The following is a 24,228-nucleotide window of genomic DNA, read 5'->3' as shown; positions in this document are numbered from 1 at the left end:
TGCCCATGGATTATGTAGATTACAAGTGACAGAAACATTAAACTTATCAGCAAAAATAAACTTCACTGAATAAAAAACAAACTTAAGTGAAAAGAATCCTGTATACATCCCCAGAGGAGTAAGAGTAATACACTCTACCCCGATATAACGCAACCCGATATAACACGAATTCGGATATAACGTGGTAAAGCAGTGCTCCGGGGGGCAGGGCTGCACGCTCGAGCGGATCAAAGCAAGTTCGATATAACGTGATTTCATCTATAATGCAGTAAGATTTTTTGGCTCAAGAGGACATCGTTAAATCGAGGTAGAGGTGTATTTTGCACTTGTGTCTTCACACGAAGTACTTTTCATTAAGCCCCATTACAATCTCATGAGGTAGGTGAGTACTATTACATTAATTTTGCAGATGGGTGTACTGGCTTGGAGAGTGAGGGACATGCCCAAAGTCACAGTGAATCAAAGGCAGAAATACACACAACTTGAATCCAGTTCCCTGCTTTACCCCAAGATCACCCTTCCTCCCTGTTCTTGTATCATCCGATACAGGGTATCTTGAGACAGGCAGCATGAATATTATAGTTACCTTGACTACTGTGGACATAAACACGCTGGCAATTTAACAACTGTATAGGGTGACCAGACAGCAAGTGTGAAAAATCGGGACGGGGGTGGGGGGTAATAGGCGCCTATATAAGAAAAAGCCCCAAATATCGGGACTGTCCCTATAAAATCAGGACATCTGGTCACTAACTGTAAATCCAAGTATAACTGAATAAACTGGTGGTGTGTTGAACTATGGAGATAATACACAGGCTCCATTTTGAGTGTTAAACAAAATAAAGCAACTGAAGTTGTGATATGGCCATAAGAGACAACGCTTAAAATCTGCAACTTGACTCCAATGCTCTCAGTAGATTCTCTTTTCAATACTGTTTAAATATAGATGAGTGGCTTATAAAAATGGTGGAATTATTCAGTTCTTTGTTATTGATAAAATACTCACAAAGGTCGCAGATGCAGTGCTTTACAGATGATAAAAATTCCCAACAGGAGTATCTACTGACAAAAAAACACCCTGACCTTTTATCCATTGAAAAATGATTTCCTGGGCAGTAACAGCCTCATTTGGTTGTTTTGGTCTTCCATGTACTTCAAGGATGGCTTTTATTAATCACTGCGGAAAAAATCCAGCAGCATTACTAGGAAAATGTAACAGGAAGAGGTGTAGGATAGTTCTGTTAAGAAAGAAAGCAAAATAATTTCACTGATGCAAGCATTGAAACTGTGACGGCTTTCTTGTTATTATTTTCTTTATTAGCTCCATACAGTATGTGTTCTAATAGTCATTGCTATAAAGTGAAGATGACCTCCTATTTAAACTATTTTCTTTTAGTGGAATGTCTGTGGACCTTAAATACACACACACACACACACACACACACACACACACACACACACACACTTATTTATATATATGCTTATACACACCCAGAAACACACACACACACATATATATATATATATTCATAACTTGTTTTAGTGCATCATTTCAACACTATAAAACATCTTAACATTTGATTTGTTATCAATAGCACAACAGGAGAGATTCGAAGCTCAAAAATCAGAGCATGGAGAGACTCTTAAGACATCTTAAAAGCAATAAAGAATTAACCATTTATTAAAACACCTATTGAAAATGTCTTGATCCTTTAAACACAAATTATAAATGGCAACTTAATATAAAGTGTGACCTATAAAATAAAGCAAGACAAAATATAGACCAACTGTATCTTCTTACAAACATTCTCAGACAATTTAAAAAAATCAGAACAAGCAGAGAATGTTCATTTCAGGGTTTTATGCATCTTCCTTCCTTTCCTATTTTATCAATACATATATCTAAACTCACGATGAAGAGCTATGAGGTTTATCAACAAGTGATTGGGATAGCCACAGTGTTCACATCTTGTGACGGCAGAGCGTGAGATATGTAAGTCAGAGTATTGCCAACTTTTGTGATTTTTATCACAAGTCTCATGATATTTATTTTTCTTAAAGCTCCCAGCTCCGAGAGTCAACTCTTTATGTGAGACTCTCAGCTCTCACTTACAAAAGAAAAAATTTCTAGCCTTCATGATTATGGAGCAAAACTTGAAAACATGAACTAAATCTGCACTAAACTCTCTAAAACCAGGAGGCAAAAGAAAAAATATTAATGTTAAGAAATCTCATTTTGAGCCAATCACATGCTTTTGGGGGTGGGGGGGGAGGGGGTTTGTCCTGAAATACAAGTTTGAATGCTTGGGTTTGACAATAGTGCAGCCATCCCAAATAAAAGCTAATACAACGTGTTTATTATACCCTGTCATCATCTGTCCTACATATGCTAGATTTTTTTTCTTCAAAATATGTTAGAAATGCTCAGGAGTATTTAAAAATTAATACTACTTTTTATATCGGACCCAGGTGCCTTTAGTAATCCTAAATCCAGGCCTTGGAAGGAGGGGAAAAATATAGCTAATGCTATTTAAAACCTCTAAAATTATTTATATGTGTTTGTCTATATAGAGTAATATCATAGTATTACGGTCCAATATTTCAGGACCTACCTGGAAAACTGAAAATTTCATTAATAAGGACCTAATCCAAATCTCATTGAAGTCAGTGGGCATCTTTCTGTTGATTTCAATGGGTTTTGAATCAGGCCTGAAAATGGTAAAAAGTTCATTCCAAAATGTCCCCATGCTTGGGTAGGGAATACAGTTATCTCTTGAGCCAGTGTAATTTTAAGGGTGAGGAATATTCTGGGAGAGTAAGATGAAAAAATTTTGTGGCAGGATAATCATTTAAAGAGTTAGCTGTTTGAAGTTAGGATGGCAGGATTTTGGAATATTAGAATAAATCCCAAGGACATGGGCTAGCTGGCAGAATGCAGGTAAGGCAGTGACAGATACAGGAAAAAAAGCAAAGCTTATGTATTATTTTGATGTCAAAAGTATTGGTGGCTCAGCATCCCAAGGTGTTTGCTTTTGGTATTTGCTTGAGTTTAATCATTAGAATTTTCCACTAGAGAAATAAAATATAACTCATTGGACTGAAGGACTCATAGCAATACAGAACCTCACATGTTCACCTGAATGAATTTATAAGACACCACTGTGAGAGGAGTGAGATAGATTATAATACATAAATTCATGTTAATACCGATGCCTGACTCATGTACTGTCACTGAACTTTATTCATCAGAATTTTTTTCTTAGCACACTGTAGTCTGAAAACTTATTTCTGAAGACTTACATCAACAAAAACGGTCAGACGACTATTTCTTACGCTTCCACTTTAAAAACCCTGGGTCCGATCCCCAGCGGATGTACATTGATGTAGTACCATTGAACTGCTTGGAGCTATACTCACTTACTCCAGTTGAGGAGCTGGTGCACCAAGCATACCACCTATTTCTCTTCCTTGCACACTGCTCTTATCTACATGGTAGACCTATTACTTATTGAATTTAGGGGGATTCCACAAACATGCTTAGATGATTCCCTTGCCACATTACAAAAGGCCGGGCTGATAGATTGCAAGGATTGTAGACAGATCTGAAGGACCTTCTTGAGAAGGTTAGTGGCATGGAAGATCCAGCAGAGTCTTCAGCTTTCTCTGGCAGTGAACTAGAATTAGGTTCTGCCTTTGTTGCTTGCATCCTGCAAAGCTGATTATTCATTAATTAATTGCTGATTTCAGCCCTGGAAGAATATAGCATCACAACTTATAAACACCAAGGTGAAAAGGATTTCCCCAGAGCATAAGATTCTGCTCCTACTGGAGTGATTTTTGCTTACTCCATTAGAGTGGAAACATCTTTTAACACGTCATCTCAGTGTCCTCTATTCCTGTAATAGGTTTATCATTTTAAGAGATTTCAGCCTGCCATCTTACACTTTTGTAAGGCCAAATAATCATTACTTTTAAATGACTGGCAGGAGGTTATTTGAATAAGATATGGGCTACACAGGCCTTCATTATAAATGCTGGATCAACAGGGTTCATTGTGAAATAAATAGGTCTTTAACCAGGCTGAAAAGCTCATCCCAAAACCTTTACTCAGAAGTCACTCACCTGCCGTTTTTACTTGACTTCAACAGGACAGCTTGCTTGAATAAAGGCTGCACATATGATTAGGGATTAGAGGGTCAGGCCCATTTTCTTGTATTAGCATTTCATTTATGTGGAGTTGTGACTCTTTGATGTTAAATTCATTGTTGGATTGGAGAATTACTTTATAGCTATTCGATTTATAAACTATTCTTTTGTCTGAAGGAATGGGCAAAAACTCCCGCTATAACATAACTCCAGTAACAGACTGCCCAGTTTTGCAGCTGCCATCATTCACTCAATCTAATGCATTATTTGAGTACACTATGCATGAAATACCTTGCTGTGAATTTGTAGGTTCACTTGGAAGACAGTTTTGGGTTTTTCAAGGTTTCCTTTTATCTCCTTTGCAAAGATTCCTAATGGTCTGTTTGAAGAACAGCAGCACAAAACATCCACAGAAAACCTAGAAAGAAATTTATAAATTGCACCTCAGGGAAATCTCATTCCCCAGGGAGCAGTACATATCTGTTGGATTGAAGAATAGAAACAAGCAAAGCAGATGGGTAAGGCATCTCTATTTATCGCTAATCTCTCCTCAGCATTCATCCCTGATGGTTATAATAAGATTTGCTACAAAGACTGTGGGCCAAAGTCATCCTTGTGTAACCCCAAGGAAGCCAAAGGAGTCCCATCAGGGATGAAACTTGGCCCTGTGTATCAGTAGGTAGGAATAACTCAAATAATAACAGACACAGGGCAAGATTATCCTTGGAAAATCCAGTGAAAACAGAGATGGGGGAGTGCCCCAAAGTGCCTTGTCCTGGTTCAAGTTACAGCTGCAAGGGGGCAGATCTAACTTGCACAACTAGTGAAAGATTACTTAGAAACCTCACCAGTGGAAGACTGGGAATACTGTAGCTCCATTCTGTCATGCCCTACCCTGCCCCTTTCCTTGACCTACAATAAGAGTAGAAGCTCAGGAGGTGGCTATGCTGACAGAGAGTTCCCCTACACCAGGGCAATTCTCCTCTGGCCTTCTCCAGCTGCTTTAATACCACTCTGCATTACCTTGTACCAGTAGTCTTAATATACCAGAAACTCTGGTCTATGGAATTTACTTTAGGTTATGTTCCCATCTAGCTGTTTGTCATACAGTGATGTGATAAAATAATCAAACAGCAGCAAGTTTGGAATTATTCAGACCCCCAACCCATTGAGGAATGGTGTATTACATATAGATTCATAGATTCTAGGACTGGAAGGGACCTCGAGAGGTCATCGAGTCCAGTCCCCTGCCCACGTGGCAGGACCAAATACTGTCTAGACCATCCCTGATAGACATTTATCTAACCTACTGTTAAATATCTCCAGAGACGGAGATTCCACAACCTCCCTAGGCAATTTATTCCAGTGTTTAACCACCCTGACAGTTAGGAACTTTTTCCTAATGTCCAACCTAGACCTCCCTTGCTGCAGTTTAAACCCATTGCTTCTTGTTCTATCCTTAGAGGCTATGGGTTTAAACTGCAGCAAGGGAGGTCTAGGTTGGACATTAGGAAAAAGTTCCTAACTGTCAGGGTGGTTAAACACATACACATAAACACAGGGTGCTTATATACACACAGCAACTTGCCGACTTATTCTACCAGTTACTGGGTAGAAACCTGATAAAGAAAATCCTGAAAGGTCACAGAGAAGAGGCAGCATATACATAATTAATTCATTTTTATAATGAAAAGACTACAATGGGTTTATTTTAAACTCAGCTAGAAATTTGAAAAATAACAGCTGCTGAGCTAGATTCCCCCTTGACTTATAATGCTGGTTACCCAGGAAGCGGGGCCCCAAGAAGCATAAAATCAGCCTGGGTGTGGCTTGCACAAACCCATTGACTATCTAGCCTTGGCAAGGGGCCACATAGGTGGCCAAATGTATGGGTTACTGGCAGGTGAGAGTGCATCCAGGAGACCCAAGGGCTGTGCTAATTCAATTAGTTCGCAGGAGGGTTTTTGCTGACAAACCTATGGAACAGAGGCTCAATATTTAAAGTTGAGCTCCCCTGCCGACTCCCTTAGGTACCCAACTGCCTTCCTCTCCCAAGCAGGGACTGCTATGTACAATGTGTATGAGGGAAGGACAGTGCAGGGTAGAGGGAGAATCAAACTAACTGAAAGAAGGTTGATGGTTTCAGTGTTAGAGTAGGGCTGCAACTAAAGGAAGGGATAATGGGAAAAATGACTTAGGAAATAAATCTGAAGCTGTTTGCACATCTACACTCAGGCAAACTCCATGTTTACTTCTCTGCACACAATGGAATCCTGTACCCCACCCCACAAGCCCAGAGATCAACCCTCTCCAGAATGCTAGAAAGTGAAGTTTTTTGCTCAGAAGTCAGGAATTTTGGATACAACTTCCCCATTGTTCTAACTCAAAACAAAGATGGGGTAGAAGGGGGCATCTTCATTCTGCTGGATTTGGTGAAAAAAATCAGAGTCCTGCAGCAGGACTGATCCCACAGGAACCACTGCCATAATAGCAGGAGCGGGTAAAATGTACTTTGTTGCAGGTGGGATTGGACCAAAAAAAAAAAAAAAAAAAGACAGACCGTGGTAATTTATGGGAAAACACTTTAAAAATATTAACACCTAAATTTAAGTGAGGGATAGAAAGAGATTTGAAGTCTATTATAACAGGAGTTAAAATATTTTTACGTGGTTTAAGCAAGACTATTTTTATTCGTTTAGTGGTAAAACTTGTGTCTGAATTCCATTTGTATATATCATACATTAACTGACTTTTTTTTTTTTGAAGTAGCGTGGGGAATCTGTCTCTCTTGCGGGATTTGTGGGATCTAAGGTTTTCGCGGGAATGAGTGGGATAAAAATGCAAGAAATAAGGTGTGAGCAGGTGGGAGTAGGAGTGGGTATTGTGGGGCACAACAAAATTCAAAAAAATAGTCCCGCGCAAGGCTCTGGTGTAAATTATGCCTAGGCTCATTATTAGTGTTATCTGTAAGAGAATCTTATTGCCAAGAGCTACCACCCTGTATTCAAACACACTCCACCCTCATACAGCAACTCCATCCTTGGAAACCAGACATTAGGCACATTTATCAAGGGAGGCTATCATAACAGGCATGATTTTAATAAGTTGAAATATAATTAAGAGCTAAGGCACACTAACCTTAGATGGGAGATCAGTGCTTTCTAAAATGGCCAGGGAAAGGAACTGCGTCTATCTCCATACACTTTATTGAAGTCAGATTCAAAGAGAAATGTTGGTGATTTAACATAAATGAAACACATTTTTATAATCCTTATCAAATGTTCAGTCACTAGATCAGCATAAAGCACAGTTTATTAAAATGGATAAGAAGGGGGATTATGTGATTCGCATTGTCAAGAAAAGAAATGTATTTAAAATACAGAGATTCTTTAATCTGTCACTCAGAAAGTGCCAATGGAACAATGTATGTGCATCTAACTTTTAATCAGACAGGTTGAAACAAAGAGAACAGAGTAAGGATTCTTTCTAGCACATAAAATAAGCTTTTAATAACATAATCCTGACTGCATGTCAAACTTTGATGATTTTGGTTTTTGATGACAGTGACATAACTATTTAACTGCTCTTTGCAAGTTATAATATCAGGCCTAAGATTTCAAAGAACCCAAATGCAAGTTCTAAAATTTCCCCCACAATTTTGCATATTTGCATTTTTGCACATATATAACTTTTATACCCAAGACTTGAACGTGCAGATTCAGGATTTGTGCATGAAAGTTGATTAGATGTCATGTTTGGGTACACACAAGTAAAGATATTTTTTTAACATTTTAGCCAATCCACATCCTGAATAAAAGATCTCAAAGACAAGAAAGAAAACTTCAATATCTAAATTAAGATCATGATGAAAGGTCCTATATAGATTAAAGATGTTTTCCATTAATGGTTTAATAATGCTCATCAGGTTTTATTAAAAACAAACATTGGAGACACTCTATTAAAATAACACAATATTATAGTACAGTATTAAAAATCTTACTCAAGGATTTGATTTATTCCCCTGTGGAATCTGTAGGAATTGAAGCAAGCCAAGTTGCTTCGCTATAGAATATCCTCCTACTTAGCAGCATGAAAATTATAGTCCTGTGCCAGACACTCATGTGGCTTTAACATCTAACATCACTGCCATATGTTCAGTGTGGGCAGCAAACATACTGTGATTACCACACATGCACATTAGTGGAATTCAGCACAGTACCTGCCTTTTCATTGGAAATATTTCAAAGCATTAAAAAAAGGTTTGTTCCTGGGGCAAGATCATTATAACATATATCACCAGAGTTTTCATCTGATGAGCTAGTGATGAATTTTAATGACAGTTGCATGTAGATGCATGATTAAAACCTGCACTTCAAAGAGGCTCAGATAAACTACATGTGGTCAAGCGTCTCACATTAGGCTTTCAAAGGCTTTGTTCAAAATAATAGTCTCTTTTTAACTTTGTCCCCGATCAACTTGTAATCTGTGACATGCATGTCAATCATGAAATGTCAAGAACAGTGTCCTTTAAAGAGGCCTTTACAATTATTTCTTTATAACTGTAAAGCATACATCATAGAGAACAGATTTAACCTTTTAAAACTCTTTACCATTTGTAACTTGTGTGACAGGCATGGGACCAATATGTAATAATATTATGAATACAAATACATCACAATTTTATGTAAATTGTGTGTGACCCGGTCAATGAGGTTACTGGATGACCAGGTTGATCTATTTATATTTGGGTTAATGGAATGTTTATTATACATCTATAATGCTTGAATTCAATGGGGACTGTATCATACAATATCAGGGTTGAAAGGGACCTCAGGAGGTCATCTAGTCCAACCCCCAGCTCAAAGCAGGACCAATCCCCGACTAAATCATCCCTGCCAGGGCTTTGTCAAGCCTGACCTTAAAAACCTCCAAGGAAAGAGATTCCGCCACCTCCCTCGGTAACCCATTCCAGTGCTTCACCATCCTCCTAGTGAAAACGTTTTTCCTAATATCCAACCTAAAACTCCCCCACTGCAACTTGAGACCATTACTCCTTGTCATCTGCTACCACTGAGAACAGTCTAGATCCATCCTCTTTGGAACCCCCTTTCAGGTAGTTGAAAGCAGCTATCAAATCCCCCCTCATTCTTCTCTTCTGCAGATTAAACAATCCCAGTTCCCTCAGCCTCTCCTCATAAGTCATGTGCTCCAGCCCCCTAATCATTTTTGTTACCCTCCACTGGACTCTTTTCCACATCCTTCTTGTAGTGTGGGGCCCAAAACTGGACACAGTACCGAATAGATGGGAATGATCACGTCCCTCGATCCGCTGGCAATGCTCCTACTTATACAGCCCAAAATGATGTTAGCTTTCTTGGCAACAAGGGCACACTGTTGACTCATATCCAGCTTCTTGTCCACTGTAACCCCTAGGCCTTTTTCTGCAGAACTTCTGCCTAGCCACTCAGTTCCTAGTCTGTAGCAGTGAATGGGATTCTTCTGTCCTAAGTGCAGGACTCTGCACCTGTCCTTGTTGAACCTCATCAGATTTCTTTTGGCCCATCCTCTAATTTGTCTAGGTCCCTCTGTATCCTATCCCTACCCTCCAGCATATCTACCACTCCTCCCAGTTTAGTGTCATCTGCAAACTTGCTGAGATGCAATCCACGCGATCCTCCAGATCATTAATGAAGATATTGAACAAAACCAGCCCCAGGACCGACCCTTGGGGCACTCTGCTTGATGCCGGCTTCCAACTAAACATGGAGCCATTGATCACTACCCGTTGAGCCCAATGATCTAGACAGCTTTCATTCCACCTTATAGTCCATTCATCCAGCTCATGCTTCTTCTTTCTGGATACTGTGGGAGACCATATCAAAAGCTTTGCTAAAGTCAAGAAATAACACGTCCACTGCTTTCCCCTCATCCACATCATCATAGAAGGCAATTAGGTTAGTCAGGCATGACTTGCCCTTGGTGAATCCATGTTGACTGTTCCTGATCACTTTCCTCTCCTCAAATATCAGAGGGGTAGCCGTGTTAGTCTGAATCTGTAAAAAAGCAACAGAGGGTCCTGTGGCACCTTTAAGACTAACAGAAGTATTGGAGCATAAGCTTTCGTGGGTGAATGCCCACTTGCGTCTGATGAAGTGGGCATTCACCCACGAAAGCTTATGCTCCAATACTTCTGTTAGTCTTAAAGGTGCCACAGGACCCTCTGTTGCTCTTCTCAAAGCGCTTCAAAATTGATTCCTTGAGGATCTGCTCCATGATTTTTCCAGGGACTGAGGTGAGGCTGACTGGCCTGTAGTTCCCCGGATCCTCCTCCTTTCCTTTTTTAAAGATGGGCACTACATTAGCCCTTTTCCAGTCATCGTGGACCTCCCCCGATCGCCATGAGTTTTCAAAGATAGGAAGGCAACACAAAGGTTCCAGAGAAAAGAACATCCAGAAACCACTGCCGGGCAATTACTACACAGTGGTACACTAATACTTCCAGGCTGTGGGCCAAAGTGACATAGTTGTTTTGCCAGACTGGGAGACAGTAGACCAAAAGGGCACTAAGGAGTTAAAAGTTAACCTTATTTCAGTGGGAGGGGGGAGCGGCTTTATTGAAAAGGGGGAGGAAAAAAAACGCTACCAAAAACAAAACCTATGACACTGCAAACATTTATTCATGTAAGTAGTGTTACTACTTGTGTTATTGATGTCTGTAAGTGTTTGTCTGCTGGGGCCTAAAATGCGATTGTATCTTCATAGGTTACTATTAAATATAAATATTCCTTAATCCCCTCGGGCTTGTGCATGTGAATTTTATTGTCAGTGGGGAACACATTTAAAAGACAAGGTTTGCAATTTCCAGCATTTAGGCTGGAACTAGAAATTAAATAAAGTAACAATGAAGCCAAATAATATTACACCTATTCTAAAATTATATTATGCCAATGACATTATGTGATTTTGACTTTTTATTAAATCCTGAAAAACTGTACAAATAATGAACTTACCAACAAGAGATGATTAAGTCAGTAGAATTGCATGGGGTGTTAACTATGTGAATAGAATACTGGATTTTCATGAACGATCAAGGCAGAGTTTGGAGGAAACATGGTCTCTGTTCACAGATAGGGTTGTGGAGCAACGATGCACCCAACATGCAGCTACTACTGCTGCCCCTTAGCTACAACCAGCTCACAATAAGGCTATATGTACATAAAGAGGCCTTTCCATGGTGTGGGCCACCACAGAGTTTGGCTTATGGCATAGAAGGAGTTACAGAGTCTTAGGGCAGGTCTATACTACGGGGCTAAGTCAACCTAAGTTATGCAACTCCAGCTACGTGAATAACATAGCTGGAGTCGATGTACCTTAGGTCAACTTATTGCAGTGTCTACACCGCGCTAGGTCGATGGGAGAAACTTTCCTATCCATTTACCTTATGCATCTCATTCCGGTGGATTACCGGAGTCAACGGGAGAGCGATTGGCGGTCAATTTAGCGAGACTTCACTAGACCTGCTAAATTGACCCCCGGTGGATCGATCGCCGCACGTCAATCCCCCAGTAAGTGGAGACAAGCCCTTAGTATGTGGTCTTTCTGCTTCTTGAAGAAAGGAGCAGAACTACAATGGCTCCAATGTATTTTGGCCCTTTCACAACTAGAGGCCTGGGGGAAACAGATGGTCATTCTACAAGTTCAATCCTAACTCTCTTCTATTTCTTACTTGGTGCTCCCCTCATATTGACATTAGTGGGAATTTTTTCTATTTTCTTTGTTGGTTAATGCCAAATTTTGTTGTTGTTCAATGCATTTCTGTAAGAACAGGATATAGTTCTATGGCTAAGAACACTTTGTGGGTAGGAGAACCAAATGAAACAATTAATACCTATGCTACTTACTGTAACTCACCATACTATAACTTTTTAGAAAGTATAGAAAACTATGTAACTTGGGTACATTAGTCACCTGAAGTTAATTGCCTTGCCATCTTATTATTTCTTGGGGGAAGAAGTCTCACCCAAATGTAAAGAATACTGAGCCAGCATAGCCTACTGTTAACTTATGATGGTTTTAAAAATTATATAACATGCTAATTCCTCAGCTGAATTTTTAGCCAGCATTTTTACTAACATTGACAAAATTGCTCTAGTGTTACTTTATTCTAAAGTATTGATTTTAAAAATGGAATTTAAGTGTTCCTAGATAAACAGACTAGAGCATCAATCACGCAATTTATTCTGACATTGAGTGGAATAAGAATTCTGGCATGATGAAAGAAGTGTAGATATTTTTGAAGGCGATGACTTATTTTTTGAAGCGCTATCATGAAATATCACAGTGCAAGTACGGTACACTGTGCAACACACTTAGGGTGACCAGATGTCCCAATATTATAGGTACAGTCCCAATGTTGGGGTCTTTTTCTATACAGGCTTCTATTATCCCCCACACCCTGTTCCGATTTTTCACACTTGCTGTCTAGTCATCCTAAACACACTTAAAACCACTATTGTTTCCCATATCAGCTATAAGTTAGGCTCAATGGTGTCAACAAAATATGCTATACAAGATCTTGAACTGGATTCTGTTAGTGAATCACGGTTGTGGAGTATTGTCAAGGAAACAAAGATTGACCTTTAAAACCAGTGCTTCATTGGGGGGGAAATCATTTAAAGAAATGACAAAAGCTGAAGAATGTAGTGCCAGATTCTGCTGTGACTTATCTTCCACCTTTCATACATTTGCAGTAAATATTTGTGTTTAGACCACAGTGTAGCCTTTCCATAATTGGAACAAAAATAGTATCTAGCCATCTGATCAGTTTTGTACATTTCCAGTTTCACCCAAGTTTTACCATAGCTCATATCCTGGTAATAATTTAATCTCTAGTGAAAAATGAAGGTTATGAAAGATTCTATTCACCATAGAAACATGCTGGTTCCTTCAGAGGCATTCCACAATCAAAGATAAATAAATGTTCTACAGGCAGTGTAAAGCAGCACAATTCCACTGTTGGCAATGGAGTTATGCTAATTTCCACCTTCTGAGGATCTGTCCTGCAGTAATTAAAAGGGAAAATGAAAAAGGGTTGATATTTAGTTCAGAGACCATAATGGTTCTAGTCAAGCTGTTTAAGTATCTGTTGCCAATAAATATGTATTTAGGTTAAAAAGAAGAATATGCATCATTTATTTGAGAGATCAGAAAGTCTCCTGGGTAAATACAGCATTTAATTAGATAGCAATATTTCCATATAACAAAAGTTTAACAACAAACTCCAACATGTTGGCATTTTATGGTCTGTTACATATTATTATATCAGATTCAAAGCTGATTTAAATTCTAAAAATTCAAACATGTATCCCAGATCAGGAAGTATCTCGTTTAATTTTTTTTAAATGACCACTTATTGTAAAATTTATTGAGAAAACATTTTAATTCATGATCTTTATTGATAAATTCAAGGTTCTGAAAACAATTGATTTTTTTTCGTAAATAACATACTTGTTGCTAGGAGGAGTAAATAATCTCTAGCCATGCTATAATTTTGGTTTTGCCTTCTTTTTTTCAGTTCAAGGACTGTATTATCCATATAAATATTGTTGTAATTCATTCCTTACGCAGCTACAATTTAAATGGTAACTTGTCTGTAGTAATTATGCAATAGGCTGCAACTAACTGAAATATGAATATTGCCAGTTTCTCCCACTGTATCTCAGATCTGCTACAATTGTTAATGTTCATAACAGTGCAGTAATTAAATTACAGAACATTAGCCACATTATTATGATAACCATAAACTGCTATCAAACGAGAGTCTGTGAAATAAACCCCCAAACTCCAAGGTTATAAAAAAGCACTCTTTGCAGTCACTTGTTTATTGCATCTTCAGTCACCAAAATTCTCATTTGTCTGCAAAATTTCAGCACCAGGAAGTAGTAACCTCCAGTGGAAATACACATTTAATAATACGTTATTATTTATTTACATTCTCATAGTGCCGAGAAGCCCTCACCATGTACCAGGACCTCATTGTGGTAGATGCTGTACATACATCAGAACAAAGAGATAGCCCCTGCCCCAAAGAGATTACAATCCATGTATAAAACAAGAGACAACAGATGGATACAGACAGATGAGGGAGTACAAGGCAACAATGAGCCGATATTGGTGATAGATAACGGTCACAACAGCAGCATAACTGTTGTCAAGTTGTTTGCAGGCATCACAGCAAAGGAGAATTTTAAGAAGGGATTTGAAGGTGGATACTGTGGGCTTTCAAAATGTTTTTATGAAGAATAATTTGTATAAAATAAACATGGATCCAGTCCTGCAGAAACATAGACTGTTGACTTCAGTGGAGCTACCCGCATGCATAAAGTTGAGCATGTGCCTAACTGATCTTAGGAGTGGGGCATTCATGAATGTACCAAAATAAATTAGTTCTGATAGTCTGGTAGCAAAAATACTAAGTGCATAATTCTCCTTTCAGATCTGCCTGGTAGACTTGGTGTGAAATCCCAATACCACTGAAGTCAATGGCAAAACTCCCATTGCCTTCCATGAGGCTAGGATTTCATCCTTGGGGTCTGATATTTGGATCTCCCTACACAGAGTATACAGAAATCCAAAACATAAACATTATCATTCACCATTAATTTTGCAGTATCAGTATGCTCTGTAGTGAACAAGAAAAACAATAAATCAGGGAAACCTATTGCACCTGCACAGTCACTGTAATTCAGAGGTGAAATTCTAGCCCCTCTGAAGACAATAGGAATTTTTCCTTTGACTTCAAAGGTGCCAAGATTCCATCATAGATATTTATTTTTTAAGATCACTGCTTCTAGTTAGGGAAAACCCATCACACTGGTAAATGTTCAAACTATTAAATGTCTGGATAACTCACTGGTTGATCATTCTTCTGTATGATATTTGTTGTCTGTGGCATTACAGCCTCTGCACCTCACACAATGGTGAAGTCAAAGCCGGAGAACAAAACTGACCTGAAATAATCTGTTTCTGAAATATTATCACAATGGTTTACCCAGAATTCTCACACTAGTTATTCCAGATCATTAAACAGATTAACTTTAAAAACATCAAGAACAGAAAATCTAACCCTGTACATGCAAAGGCCATATGGGAGTATGTTGAATCAGGACAGAAATGATCATTAAAATGAACTCTTCACCTATTGTGGCTTTGTAGCAGGAACCCACTGAATATAAGCTGCTCCTTCACTGCTTTTCAGCTTTCATGGGCTCTTTTAATATGAAAGGCTGCAGATCATTTGTGGTGAATAAAGCCTTAACGGATTACTCATTGTTAATTAAATAACCCAATTCTGTCCACTAAAGCTAATGCATTACAGTATTTAATGTTTGTTTGGTAAACTGCTTTACTAAATGCTCCTTTGACTTTTATTGGTAATAAACATTAAGCATTTATGGCCTGTGAAAGCAGATTCACATCTAGCTTATGCTGTTACTATTTACAGTTTGTTAATGAAATACCATTAACTTGCTCCAAACTGCAAGTTGGTTTTGTTCTACTCTAACTTTTAGTATATAGAATTAAAAGTTACATGATATACATGCACAATGATCCTTGTTAGAAAGCTATTGTACACCAAAAGAAAAACTTTTCAAAAATCAAAAAGGCTCTGAGTAAAACTGGCCGCCTCCCCATTTCTATTTTTTGTCACCATGTACATCATGTAAGGTTCCCACTGCCCAGTTCAGCTTTCCTCTGGCTCTATATCCTTGTTCATACTGTACGCAAACTAAAGCCACCAGCTATTTCTCCTTTTCCCTCCACTCTTAGGGAAAATTAAATGTGAGGTCTAGGAAAGTGGATAGTCTGGCTCAATCTGATTTTTCACCATACATCTCCTCACTCCTTTTGCAGAGGTTTCATATAACCCCAGCTCTCTTTTTTTGTCATTTGTAACTGAATTGTACATATTTAAAACAAAACAATGGATTTTCTGATGAAGCATGTACACCCGTTTGTATACAGTAAAACCGTAACACAATGAAATTCTCTTAACTTATTTTGCTTGCATTTGTCCTTCTAGTCTTGTACATGATAATTTAACAGAGGTATTTTTAGCCAAACGTTCCCAGTGACTGTTAGAGACACTTACAGCCATTGCAAAAAAAATGGATAAGAGTATGAGTGATCTGGATTGATACAGAGAATGAGAGATTTGTTTTATTTGCCTAAGGAATAAGATGTAGGTGTCTGGGAATTTTGTAAAGTTTCCTGTCCATCACGTGCAGTATCAGGTAGTTAAAGTGAGTTAAAACACTCAGATGCTGAAAGAGGAAGCCATACATATTAATTTTGGGGAAAAAAATCTGCTTTGTGAGAAATTTGCTCAGGTTTTGCATCTGAGTTAAGTTGATCTAACTTATGTCACTCAGGGAGTGTGAAAAAATCCCCCGCCCCCAACAACAAAGTCTTGCATTGTCCACACCAACACTATGTCAGCAGGAGATGCTCTCCAGCCGACATAGCTTATGATTCGCTCCAATGTGGAATAAGTATGTCCATGGGAGTGCGCTCTACCATTGTCATGGCGTGTTTTCACCAGACGCACTACAGCAGCGCCGATGTAGCGCTGCTGTGTAGCCTTGTCCCAAGTGTACTTTTTTTTAAACATAGGAGAAGAGCTAAGAAATCCTGTAATGCATTTTGTCCAATTAGCCACATTGTCAGTGTTCATGATGATGAATATATTGGTTGGAAATTTGTTTTATAGTAATTTTACGAGTATGGTTTAAGAATTAAAAAGAGAGGTGGAGTGGCATACTAAGATACAGTTCTGATAGGTTGCATTAATGGAAGAAAAATATTCTCTTTACCATTCAGTTTCAATTTGACAAGAATCACAACATATTTTTTGAGAGATTCCTAATCTGTGATAAGGAATTGGCAAACATGATTATTCAACCTTTTTTTGAGAAGAGGCCGAGCTTTCTGTAATAAATAGGGCTAACAAGAATACTGCCTGCTTTGTGCCTAAGGATGACAACATGTCGAAATTCCATTGACAAGTATCATAAGGGGAAGCTGTAAAACATCTTGGTGAACATTATCCTGAATGATAAGCAGTTATCTCAAGAGATTGTAAAATTTCCCATAGAGAAGTTACAGGTGTGAAATTTTTAATAGCTGTTCCTATCTAGTTTCCCTACAGGCTAATTTATGCCGATAATCCCGAATCCCTTAAGCATCCAAAGGCACACAACCTTTTGGAGAAAACCAAACTTAGACATTTTTATGCTCTTTTTAAAAGTTCTGTCTCCAGTGGTGGTACATATGTTACAATGTCAGCTAACAACATATATGGTAAAGGTTATATGGAGTTGTACCAATTTTGTGGGACACTGATGGGAAAGATGACAACCAAAGAAGGCACTTCCCACCACTTCTGGTGCGTACAGGCAGAGTAGTCAGCTACCTCAAAAATATTTCATGCATGGGTAATGGCTCTGAGTGGGAAGTGTTCAGTCCATCTCCAGCTGATCCCACCTATTCAGAAAGGGTGAAATGCACCCATGATGGGGGGGAGACAGGACAAGACATGCTCACCACTTAAGCTCTTCACTAGGGTAACACAAGAGATTGGGGTGTCAAGCAGCCCGAGAAGGATACCTCTGTATCCCATATGTGCTGCAAAAGGGAACTCCACACTAGCACCCTGGACCAGCTGTCAGGAACAGGTCCAGGAAGGAGCCATGGCCTCCATGGTTATAAAAATTCAGTGGCTCAAACATACTGCACAAATATCAAAACAGAGGTATGCCTGAGTAGTGGCAACCATGCAGGGGCTGGGCTACAAGCCCTGCCTCAGAGGTCAAGTGGATTTCACATCTTCTGTGGAGTTCTCTTTCTGCTCATCCTTATTGTCTAGGTATTTTACCTGGTGTAAACTTAGTGATAGTGGTCAATCATCATTCTATTAGCAAAACTCAAGGACAAAGCGGTATGGGGAAGGCATGGTATTCTCCCACCAGCCAGTGCACAGTGGGCCTGTACACCACAGAAACCAGGCCTTAGATACTATTACTGGCCATGTGGAGGCACACCATGCTGCTCCTTCCTATGAGTGCTTTTAAACTAGTGGCTTCATGCTGTGCATAGATTCATTGGTCATTCTCCTTCTGTTCCTCTGGTCTGCTCAAACTTCTTCTCTCCAGGGGAGTGGTGAAGAACCACCGTTGACTGTAGCCCATAAAGGAGGTACCGTCCCTTAGTGTACTGGGTGCCTTACCTGACATATTAAAATACAGAATTTCCATTGCATTATTGGCTTTGAACCCCAAAAGGGATGGGGTCTACCAGTTACCCCAAGACAGATTTACGGGGCTGTGACTTTTCACTGTATGTCCTTTGATTTTATGTTATTTACTATAAAGCACTCCTAGCTTATGTCATGAAAGTGTGATTGACTGTCTGGCAAGATTTTTTTTTAAATCTTTCTATTAGAAGGTTTTCATCATTAGCTATTGCTTTATGATGAATAAGTGTTAAATATAGTGTTGAGGACCTTTGATTTTAAAACCAAATCAAGGCAAAAAACTAGGAAGCAGTAAGCTAAGAGGTGGCTAAAAGAAGCTAATCTATTCTTAACCTTGCTTCATAAGTGACAGCAAAATTAAATGGAGGCAATCATGAATCACAGGAGGATCGGAGCTGGGTAACTAATTGGCCTATTTTCTGTACTGTCAGAATCCTCTCAAGCAATTTTCCTCAATTATAACTGCAAATCAGAATGTTATTTCCTCCTCACAAACTATCCATAGCCTGAGGACTAACTAGGTGTCCCCAGATATTTCCTGATGAATTGCTTGAGATCAATTCCTACTGTTAAATAATTACAGGAAGTTCACAGTGAGGTGTCAGAGCAAAAATCTATTTCACCTATTAACACAAGGAAAATGAATACCTTAATTAAAAAGAATACTCTCTTTTAAAATGATAGGTTTCTCTAGCTACCAGGGGTCTTGTTTGATCAAAGTTACCAGCCAACCTTAACAAAAATATACCCATCATTTTCTGTTAGATGTCCCTTACCCGTCAGTGTGAATGATGGGATAATATAACTTAGCAAATACAGTGTTGCATTAAAAAGTCAACAGTTACCACTCAGCGGTATCCAGTAATAATGTACTGTTGCATTGCAGACACAACTGTCTAGTAACCATGCATAAATGCTGCTAATTTTTTCATGGTAGCTAGTACAGTAGGTTTAGGTTATTAACTATTTTCTACAGTTTATTTAAGCTGTTCTTGCCATTCTCCAAGATGTATTACTGTGACTATTTATTATTTTTTTAGCATCAAAAATGTGTCCCATAATGTACAATCCACAATATAAATACAGACAGTCCCTGCTCCTGTCTAAAAGACAAATACATATAAGACAAAACACTAGAAATTTGTGCTGTAAAGTCCCCTCATTACATGCAGGCCATAGAAATAGATAAATAAATACAACTGATACATAATAAAGGAGAGGAAAGCTGATAGAGTCATGCGTAAGCCTTCCTTCCCATTATGCACATTTATTTTAGGGTAACAATAACTTGTGGCTTGACAAGCTGTTATAGGTTTTTTGGGTGAGAGGCAGAGCGGATTCTCCATAATGCTGTTGGATATATGAAGGAGCAAACATAGGAACACACGCAGATGACTGGAGGGCTGCACAGAAGTGCCTTCAAAACCAGTGAGCTCCCAGCAAAGACAGACCAAGGTGTTCCTTCTATATACTCCGAAAGAGCAGATTCATTTTCACCAGACTAGTTTCAACCTGCGACGTAACAGGTGCAAGCACAATATGGATCTTTGTCCCCCTCCAGTGGCTGGTCCACATACGTGATTAATGACTCTGCTACAGGTTTGTTCTGTAACTCAAGCAATAGTCTCATTGTGTTTTCGGCCACTGTGGTCCAAATAGGATGGATCAGTTATATATCATACATAGGGAATATCTAGAGTTGGTCAAAAAACTGAGAAAATTGTATGTGAAAAAACTAACAAAACTGTTTCTCTTTTTCATCAGGTTTAAACTTTTCAAAACATTGTGAGCAGTTCGGAAAATTTTTAGATGGGCTATTATGGACTGATGACAAATACCTATTTCAAAGAAAAGTACAAAGCAATTCCTAGCGATGATTTTCAGTCTGGGGTCAAATTCACCACTGATTTAAATGGAGATATACTGGTTTATGCCATCAGTCAGTTTGGCCCCTTGTCCTTAAAATAGTTAAGGAGATTCACACAATAAGCTGTTGGCATGTTGCTTATATATTGCCTTGCAGGATTTGAGGTATCTTCAGTTCTTTTAAACAGGGCTGATGGTCTATTGACTTTTCCTAAGAAATAAACCAATGCAGCTCCTCTTAAAGACTGTTTGAGGACTTGATAAATAGTTCTTTAAAAATAATCTTCCTGTCCAATGACCTACTAATGTTCTCATTTACAGCGTTTTTATTTTTTATGTAAAGAGGAGGAAGAGAAGCACAAGTCTATGGCTTTAGTGAGGTTGCATGGGGTATAATAGAACAGAATTTAGCTTAAATCATCCAACACCATGAGAAATACATCAGACTTTCAGGGAGAGAAGATGAGGATTTACACATGCTCAAACAAAAAATTGACATAAGATTAAATGATGTCATTTCTTCCTAAGCATTATCTAAAGAGGGAACAGAGCTGCAGCAGCCCTGAGAAAGTGCACTATAGTCCAGTCAGAATGCTTCAAAGGACTTTGGGGATTTCAAACTCAGAATTCGTTAGAGTTGGTCCAACCCTCCTCCTCAAATTCCAGAACTTTCTCAGCACAGCTTCTCACCAGAATACACTCATGTTGATACACTCTGCCTCAGGAATTCCACCTGAGAAGCAGGGCCATCCTTAGGATTTATGGGGCCCTACGCAGTATTATTAAACTGGTGCCCCTACGCTGGTGCATTTGGCTCTGTGAATACTGGTGCCCCTATACTGCCCCTATACTGGTGCCCTATGCTGGCGCAACTGGTGCCCCTACTCTGGCTCATTCGGCTCTGTGATTATGGCCCCTGCCTTCTGCCTAGTAAGGAGACTGCGTTGCGCGCTCGGTGTGCAGGAGTCATAGGCACAAACTCTGTGGGTGGGTGCTCCAGGGCTGGAGCACCCACAGGGAAAATTTAGTGGGTGTGGAGCACCCACCAGCACCAAGCTCCCCCCTCCCCAGCCTGCTCCTCCTCTCCCCCCTGATTCTCACAAGCTGGTGGCCCCATGCTTACCAACTCTTCCCCCTAGTGCTTCCAGAGCACCGCGAACAGCTGATCCACGGCGTTCAAGCTCCGAGACGGAGGGGGAGGAGACGGAGAAGAGGAGGGGATGGAGCAGGGGCGGGGCCAGGGACTTAGGGGCAGGGGTGAAGTGGGGGTAGCACCCAAGTCAAATATCGGGACATGTTGTGGGGCCAGGGGGGGCAGGGAGGTGTGGCGGGAGGGGGCGGGGCAAAAAAAACCCCACCCTTCCTCCACAAGCACTGGAGGGAGGCCCGGGAGACGCAGGGGAAGCGTGGGGCCAGGGTGAGTGAGAGTCCAGCCTGGCCCCGAGCAGGCAGGACTCAGTCGGCCGGTAGGGAGAATAGGGGGGTGGCCCGCAGGGCCAGGTGGCGGCTGTTCTCCCCCCCCGGGCAGCGGGACTCGGGAGCAGCCGCTGCTGCAGCTACCACTGCCGCGGGGGAAGGAAGCGGCCGATGGCCAAGCTCGGCGGCTGCGGCTGAGGCTCTGGCGTTCGGGCCGGAACCCCCCGAGCCCGGGCCTGCTGCGGGAACCCAGCAGCGCGCACGCTGCCCCCAGCCCCTGGCCAGTCGTGTCTGGGCTGCTGCCCAGCTGGTGCAATCCCGCGGCGGCCCCAGAGTGGGGGCAGCAGGCCCCAGCCCCCCCGTCCTGCTCGAGTCCCGCAGGGGAACGAACGGGCCTAGGCTGCCGATGCCTTCGCCCCGGGCCCGCCGCGGGATTGCACCAGCTGGGCAGCAGCCCAGATGCGACTGGCCAGAGGCTGGGCGCAGTGTGCGTGCTGCTGGGTTCCCGCAGCAGGCCCGGGCTCAGGGGGTTCAGGCCCGCCGAGCTTGGCCATCAGCCGCTTCCTCCCCCTGCGGCAGTGGGAGCTCCCGAGTCCTGCTGCCCGGGGGGGAGAACAGCCACCGCCTGGCCCCGCGGGCCGCCCCCCCTACTCTCCCTACCGCCCGACTGAGTCCTGCCTGCACTGGGGCCAAGATGGACTCTCACTCACCCCAGCCCCACGCTTCCCCTGCATCTCCCGGGCCTCCCTCCAGCGCTTGTGGAGGGAGGAGGAATGGTGAGCCCGGGAAGAGGCGGGGATTCGGGGAGGGAGCCAATGGGGGGAGGAGGGGGCGGAGTCAGGGCGGGGGGGGGGGGCGCGAGCACTTCCAGGCTCTGGAGCATTTCGTTGTTTGTCCAGCGTCCCGACCGCACATCGGTCGGGATGCGGAACAAACAAGGAAATATCGGGAAAGTCCCGATAAAATCCGGATGTCTGGTCACCCTAAGTGGGGGCGGGGCCTGGAATGGAGTGGGGGGTTGAGCACCCCCTGACAAGATGGGAAGTCGGCGCCTATGATCCCAGTGGTGCCCCAAATTTTCGGATGCCCTACACAGCCCCGTATGCTGCGTATGCCTAAGGACGGCCCTGCTGACAAGCCATTATCAACAAGCAACTGTGTGACTCCCAGGAAGGGATCACATACATAAGGGACAGCAGCTATATTCCCCCAGGAACCTCAAAAGTCGTGGTCTTGCAATTATACCATAACTTTCCTTTCACAGGACATTTGGGATGCTTTAAGACCCTGTGATTAATATCCCGCTCTTTTTGTTGACCCCTGCACATGCCTCGCGATACAATCATTCATAACCTTCTGTGATGTTCATGCCCATGCCAAGACTCCACACCACAAGCCCAGCCTTTCTCCTCCAGCCCTTGGACACCCCATCTCAATCTTGGGCACCTATTGACTTGGATTTTATTGTAGAATTACTGGAGTCCAACAAATTTACAACAATTTTGATGGTAGGGGACCACTTTACCAAACTGGCCTACCTCATCCCCTGCTGAGGCCTCCCCTCTACTGAAGAGAAAACCCAGCTAAGGATTAGCCATGTAGTCTGCCTTGACAGTCTTCCAGAGTGCATCATCTCCAATTAGGGGTGTTAGTTCATAGGCTGGTACTGGTGTGAGGCCCTGTGCCTGCTGGGGGTCCATAGACGTCTTTCGTCCTCTTATCATTCCCAGTTGAATGGGCAAAATCCTTGAGCAATATCTGTGATGTTACATCAACATCACCAGGATGATTGGTCTTCACTTCTCCCTTACGTGGAGTTTGCATACAACGATGCATACCATGCGTCTATGGATCAAAGCCCACCCCCACCTTTAAAAACTAATTAAATCCTGATTCCATCCATAATTATTCACATTGTCTCCCAACCCAGCTGCCTCTGACCTAGTGCAGTGGATCATAAGGCCCAAGAAGAAGTGAAGGAACACCTGGAAAAGGCAAGGGAGGACCGTAAAAGGTCGAAGGACCAGCATCGACAGCAAGGGCCCATCTACTCAGTGGGACAAAAGGTATGGCTCTCCACTGAGCATCTCTGCACAGACAGACCTGGTTGCAAGCTGGACTTTTGGTTCCTTGGCCCTTTGATGACCCTGCAGCAGGTTAACCCAGTCACTCTTGAACCTCACCTATCCCACTCTCTGAAGATTCACCCAATGTTTCATGTACCACTTTTGAAACCATATAATAAAACCATCCCTCCCACAGGACCCAGCTACTTTCTCCACCAGTACATGTACAGGGCCATGAGGAATACGTGGCTCATGAGATCCTGGACTCAGAACATAAATGTGGCAGGCTCTGGTACTTTATTGACTGAGAGGGGTATGGTCCAGAGAATTGCACCTGGTGGAAAGGTACCCGCCCCTACACAATCGTTCCATAGGAATCGACCTAAGAAGCCTGGTCCAACATTGGGCACCTCTGGGGAAGCA

At 41.4% G+C, this 24,228-nt stretch overlaps 1 long non-coding RNA gene across 1 annotated transcript in view; it reads right to left on the bottom strand.

Moving 5' to 3' along the window:
* Window positions 1-696: 696 nt before the first annotated feature.
* Window positions 697-24,228, bottom strand: part of LOC135973597 (uncharacterized) — a 42,181-nt gene continuing 18,649 nt past the window's right edge. The window contains exons 2-3 of the long non-coding RNA XR_010590505.1: window positions 4,438-4,564; window positions 697-1,238 (exon numbers count right to left, since the gene is read on the bottom strand). This is a non-coding gene — a long non-coding RNA (uncharacterized LOC135973597). The remainder of the gene's footprint in view (window positions 1,239-4,437; window positions 4,565-24,228) is intronic.

The sequence above is a fragment of the Chrysemys picta genome, chromosome 9, assembly GCF_011386835.1.
Source record: "Chrysemys picta bellii isolate R12L10 chromosome 9, ASM1138683v2, whole genome shotgun sequence".
In the NCBI taxonomy this organism is placed as follows: domain Eukaryota; kingdom Metazoa; phylum Chordata; order Testudines; family Emydidae; genus Chrysemys; species Chrysemys picta.
The sequence above is the reverse complement of the archived record's forward strand: the minus strand, read 5'-3'. Positions and strand labels throughout refer to the sequence as shown.